Source organism: Mustela lutreola, chromosome 10 (assembly GCF_030435805.1).
Source record: "Mustela lutreola isolate mMusLut2 chromosome 10, mMusLut2.pri, whole genome shotgun sequence".
NCBI lineage: Eukaryota > Metazoa > Chordata > Mammalia > Carnivora > Mustelidae > Mustela > Mustela lutreola.
The window spans coordinates 21114984-21120983 of record NC_081299.1 but is presented as its reverse complement, the minus strand read 5'-3'; the positions used below and the strand labels follow the sequence as shown (position 1 = coordinate 21120983).

General features: G+C 44.0%; 1 protein-coding gene across 2 annotated transcripts in view; it reads left to right on the top strand.

Annotated features, from left to right (window-relative positions):
• Nucleotides 1–1245: 1245 nt before the first annotated feature.
• TAF12 (TATA-box binding protein associated factor 12) overlaps nucleotides 1246–6000 on the top strand; it is a 37403-nt gene continuing 32648 nt past the window's right edge. Inside the window, exon 1 of one of the 2 annotated variants that reach the window (XM_059136755.1) lies at nucleotides 1246–1382. The gene's annotated coding sequence lies outside the window, so the exon portion shown is untranslated. The remainder of the gene's footprint in view (nucleotides 1383–6000) is intronic. The other variant, XM_059136756.1, reaches the window with a different exon arrangement.

Here is a 6000-nt window from a genome sequence, read left to right as displayed (position 1 = left end):
TTCTGGTGGTCTGTTTTCCCACTCCAGATGGTAAAGGATAAGGATATTTATTGTCTGTGGTTATCTACTATTACATACGCAGCACCTAGCAAAAGGCTTCTCACACAAGGAGCACTCTGTTAAATAAATGGATGTATATTTAAACTGGTCTTAAAAAGAGGAATGGGGGGGGGGGCACGGGAAAGGGTGGTGTGCCAGATCCTTAGGAAAATGAAGTGAGCAGTATCAGGGATATTAAGCTAAAGCTGCTCAAAGCCTAATGGTGAAGGGCCCTTGAATCTAAGAATCCGAATCTGGCCGCAGTGTAGATGGTGACTGGGAGGAGGGCTGTTAAGATACAAAGACTAGGAGGGCACTGGGACCCCTGGCTGGCTTAGTCAAAGAGCACACGGCTCTTGATCTCAGAGTTGGGTTTGAGCCCCATGTCGGATGTACAGATTACTAAAAAAATTAATTTAAAAAACAAACAAAAATGGTGGGAGACACCTCTTCCTGATCCCTACGGGCAGTTACTACGGCTCACTTTGGGCTGTCACAAGCCTTTGGACATTCCTGCCACATTGTTCAGGACTGGTTCTTACATGCCTATCACCTAGCATAGGGTAAAAAAGTTATCTCAAAGCATCTGATGGAAAAACAAAAACCATCAGTTTAATAGTTACATACACGATACTATTAGTCTTTACAATTAAGACTTCTGAGTCCAATTGAGACTGCACTTATTAGCTAAAACCTTACTTCATCTCTCACCAGTTTTTCTTTAAAAGATTAAATGATATATCGGAGTTCAGGGGCTTAGCAAAATTCCTGGATGATAGTAAACGCTCAACTAATACTACTAGTTGCCAATCCACAGGTACAAATGGTCTCTCTTGTCTCCAGGTTCTCGTGTTGCCAACTCCCTTGATAGAGTTCAACAGAATTACCTACTGGGTGCTGCGGTCCCAGGTGGGTTTCTCCATTCCGTTATCAAGATAAAGGCACCAACTAAAAATGGCGACCTCTAAACCGTCCGAGGGCGTCAATTACCGGTAGTGCTAGCGATATATATGACAAGCGGAGACGGAAACAAGGGCAAAGCTCGTAACACCTGGGTAGAAGGCGAACGGCTCGCCCACGCTGCCAGTCAACCCCAAGCAAGAAAAAACACAACGGCCGGAGCTGAGCAACAGCCTGCAGCCTGACCACGTGTCAGAAGCCAGTCTGCGCCTGCGCAAGCCAGGCGCGCGCCCGCCGGCCGGAAGAGCCGCGCGTTTCCGGGTTGGAGGCGGGGAGCGGTGCCGGAAGTACTCGGGGAGGGCCGAGCAGTCGGACCGGCTGCTGAGACGAACGCTTCACTGGGGCAGTCTCCGCATATCATGGGGAGATAGACGCTGCTGCCTGTGAGTCTTGGGCCCTGGCAGTTGAGGAAGAAGAGCGGGAGGAGGGAGTCAGGACCCAGACCCACAGTGGGTCAGTGTTTGAAGAACTAGGTTGTGGAGGAGACCGGGTTGTGCGAGGAATCAGGCTGTTGGGACGGGACTGAGGGGAACGGGGCTCGGAGAAGACGCGGCTGTGGGGACCCGGGCTGTAGACGGGACTTAGGGAACGGGGACGGATGTGAGTTCTCCGGCACCTGAGGGAAAAGCGGTGTGAGAGGGACAGGATTGTGAAGACCCGTGCTCCTAAGAGGAGAGGGTCGGAGAGGAAAGGGGCGTGAAGACACGGGCTTCCGAAAGGTAAAAACGGAGCTGTGAGGACTTGGGCTCCTGAGAGACAGAAGCGGGACAGTGAAGATCCAGGCTCCTAAGGAGTCAGAAAAAGGGTAGCGAAGACTTAGGTTCCTGAGGGGCAGGAGCACTCAGAGAACACTTGGGTTTGGAAGGAACAGCAGCGGGCAATGAAGACGGGCTTCTGTGGGGACGGGATCGGGGCTTGGAGACTCCGAAGTACCTGAGGGAACAGGGCTGTGAGGACCCGAGCTCACCAAAGCGGAGAGTGTAAGGGGCCATGGCTGCGAGATCACACTCCAAGGGAAAGGGAGAGAGTTTGGAAAAGATCTAGTGTTTTTTTTTTTTTTTTTTTCTCACACACTCTGAGTCCAGAGTGGTAAAGGATGTATTCCGGGGAAGAAGACCCTTCCTTCGCGCTGCCTGCTTGGCTTTGGGCAGGCTTTTCTTGTGTCAGATACTTTATCTAGGAAAGCCCCATGCAAGCATCTTCGTTTTCTGCTTCATTCTTTCGAAGCTCTGATGTGAAGTCGAAGCCGTTTGAACCCAGTTATATACTTGATAAGTGCTTTAAATACCATTCCATTCAACCTTATTGAGCACAGATCTCTGCATCTCAAATCAAAGAATGTTGGAGATAGGAGGACAGGATGGCCCAAAAAGATAATCTTTTTTAAACTCCTGTTTTATATGCAAAGGGGCTAAGGTCCAAAGAGGCTATAGGATCACAGTGAGGTAATGATTGATTAGATCATAATTTTGATATAGTACCCTGCTGTGTCTAGCAAATAGGAGATACTTGGCAAGTAGCCTTGAAAACATGCTTCTAGAATCTTTGCTTTAACCTCAAACTCAAGAAGGAAATTTTTTCCCAAATGTAGTACTTTATTTTGAGGCTTTTTACTGTATTGACATCAATACATTGAATGACACTTAACCAGGTAGGGAACCTTTAAACCAAGCCCCATCTCCCCCCCACCCCCCAAATTTAGGAAGCAGTTTTGAAAGTTGCAGATAAATAAGTTGTATCCTGTATTTTTATTATAGGCTTTTACTGGAGATGGCTGCTTTTATTTTATTTTCTATTTATTATTTTTTTAAGATTTCTTATTTGAGAGAGACAGCGAGTACAAGCAGGGGAAGCAGCAGAGGGAGCAGGAGAAACAGGCTGCCCGCTGAGCAGGGAGCCTGACTTCAGCTCCATCCCAGCACCCTGGGATCATGACCTGAGCCAAAGGCAGGTGCTTTAACCAACTGAGTCCCCCTCCCCACCCATCCCTGCACCCCAGATGGCTGCTTTTCAAAAAAAATGTCAAAGATACTTGGACGAGTCACTTCCTTTCAATAATATCTTTTCCTGAAAAGACTAATCAGGCACTATCATAAGCACTTTCAAATATTAAATCATTTAATTATCACTTACAGCCCCATAAGTTAGATATTGAAATTGGTTCAGAATTGGTTCAGAGATTAAGTACCTTGCCTGAAAACATGGTACTAAACCCATGTTATGTGTTTGACTAACTTTGTTCTACTTTTCTTTCTTTTTTTTTTTTTTTTTAAGATTTTATTTATTTGACAGACAGAGATCACAAGTAGGCAGAGAGGCAGGCAGAGAGAGATGAGGAAGCAAGCTCCCTGCTGAGCAGAGAGCCTGACACGGGCTCGATCCCAGGACCCTGGGATCATGACCTGAGCCGAAGGCAAAGGCTTTAACCCACTGAGCCACCCAGGTGCCCCTGTTCTACTTTTCTAAGTGAATTCTTCTTCATGTATCAGTTTGCACATCAACAAAATAGAAATAACACACAAAACATATCATTGAATGAAAGCACCTCCCTCTCCCTTAAGACTTCTCTTTATGTGAAGTACTGTAACTTGTTAGGATACTTATATAGTATAATATTTGAGGAGAACTAAATTTTGGTGGTTTTTTATTTTTTTTTAAGATTTTATTTATTTATTTGACATAGAGACACAGCAAGAGAGGGAACACAAGCAGGGTGAGGGGGAGAGGGAGAAGCAGGCCTCCTGCCCAGCATAGAGCCCAGTGTGGGGCTCAATCCCAGGACGCTGGGGTCATGACCAGAGCCCAAGGCAGAGGCTTAATGACTGAGCCGCACAGGCGCCCTGTTTTTTCTATGTTTTAAATAAGAATAGATATTTAAGATAGGAAAATGGGACCTGAATCGAACTTTTTCTCACAATGGACTAGGATATATTTAATTTTAAATTTAGGAGGCCAAGAAAGACCAACTTGACGAACAAGAACCTAAATAGTACTGACTTTAAATTAATTTTAACCTAAACTAAATCAGGGAAATTGGGCCAACTAGTTGAAACTATTATTTTTTCCCAAAGGGTCAGCTTATACTGTTTGAAAGTGCCTCTACTGTTTGCAAGTGATCAAAACTTACACCAAATTATGAAATAAAGCATGCCCATGCCACCATTTCAAAGTACCTGATGGTTTAATTAATGATAACTTAGTTCTGAGTTAATATCCTTGTCTACATTTGCAAAATGTATTTATTTCACTCATTTGTGGCTCTAGCATTGAGTTATAATAGTATTTCAAAGTACCTGATCAGAAAATCATTGTGTTAGAGCAGATACGAAAATAGAACATATTACTTTTGATCTGCAGTCTTCATGGAAAGCCCCCAAATACTTTGGAGACAATATACCAGCAGTGGTTAGAGTCTAGTGTAAAACAGGTGTGCTGGATGCAGAAGACAAACTGAAATCAGTACATATGGACTTAATCTAAAATCTTACACTAATTCTTAGAGCTGAAAAGGACTTTAAAATCTGTCTGATCCTGTTCTTTTTTTTTTTTAAGAGACTTTATTTATTTATTTGACAAACAGATCACAAGTAGGCAGAGAAGCAGGCGGAGGGAGAGGGGAGGAAGCAGGCTCCCTGCGGAGCAGAGAGCCCATGACCTGAGCCAAAGGCAGAAGCTTTAACCCACTGAGCCAGCCAGGCGCCCCCATGTTTTAATTTGTTAAGGTCTGTAGTCATAAAAATGGTTATAGGATGGCACCCCACATACCACAATGGGAAAACCTTTTAGTTTTATTTTTTATTTTTTTAAACATTTTATTTGTTTATTTGACAGAGAGAGAGAGGGAACACAAGCAGGGGGAGTGGGAAAGGGAGAAGCAGGCTTCCTGCCAAGCAGGGAGCCCAATGTGGGCCTCAATCCCAGGACCCTAGGATCATGATCTGACCGGAAGGCAGACGCCTGACGACTGAGACACCCAGGTGCCCAGCCTTTTAGTTTTAATACAGTGGTTTTTGTAACTAAGATTTAGAAGAGGAGGCATATATATTATATAATTTTAGCAAACATTTATTTGTACTTTCCATGTACCAGGCACTCTTCTGAGTGCTTTAGATTCATAAACTCAGTGTATTATCACAACAGTCCCATGAGATACACTATATGATTAACTCAATTTTTCAGGTGAGGAAATTGAGGCATAAAGAGATTAGATAACTTGCTCCGGGACTTAAGCTATTATTAAGTGGCAGAGTTGGTGCTTGAACTCAGACACTGCCGCCAGAGTCCATGCCTTCAACCACTGCATTGTACTGCCTTTCTATTAAGTCAAAACCACCTAAATAGCACCAAACTAGGCAAAAAAAACTAGTGGGGAAAAAATCCCATGTTTCTATTGTTCTCGGGTCTTCTATGTAGGATGCAATTAATGATTCTGGTTTTTTAGGCTGGGAAATATGAATTCATTTAGATACATGTAGAAGCTAGTGAGAAGAGAAACAGGTACAAAACCCAGTCATTAGGTGAAGTCATGTACCGTAGTGATAGGGCATTTATGTCATTAGTCTGGCAGTCCCCTTCACTCCAGTATTTTAAATAATTCCTAAACGTTTCAGAAATAAAAGGGTTTTAGAGACAATCTGGTCTTTTACTCCCCTATTCTGTTCCCCTAATAAAAAAAAAATCTTGGGGTACCTGGATGGCTCAGTGGGTTAAGCCTCTGCCTTCAGCTTAGGTGATGATCCCAGGATTGGGATCGAGCCCCACATCAGGCTCTCTGCTCAGTAGGGAGCCTGCTTCCTCTTCTCTCTCTCTCTCTGTCTACCTCTCTGCCTACTTGTGATCTCTATTTCTGTCAAATAAATAAAATCTTAAAAAAAAAAAATCTTGGTGGGTGGATCTGTGGGGTGCTTGGCTGGCTCAGTCGGAAGAGCATGCAACTCTTGATCTCGGGTTTGTAAGTTCAAGCCCCCAACATAGGGTGTAGAGTATACTTAGAAAATCTTT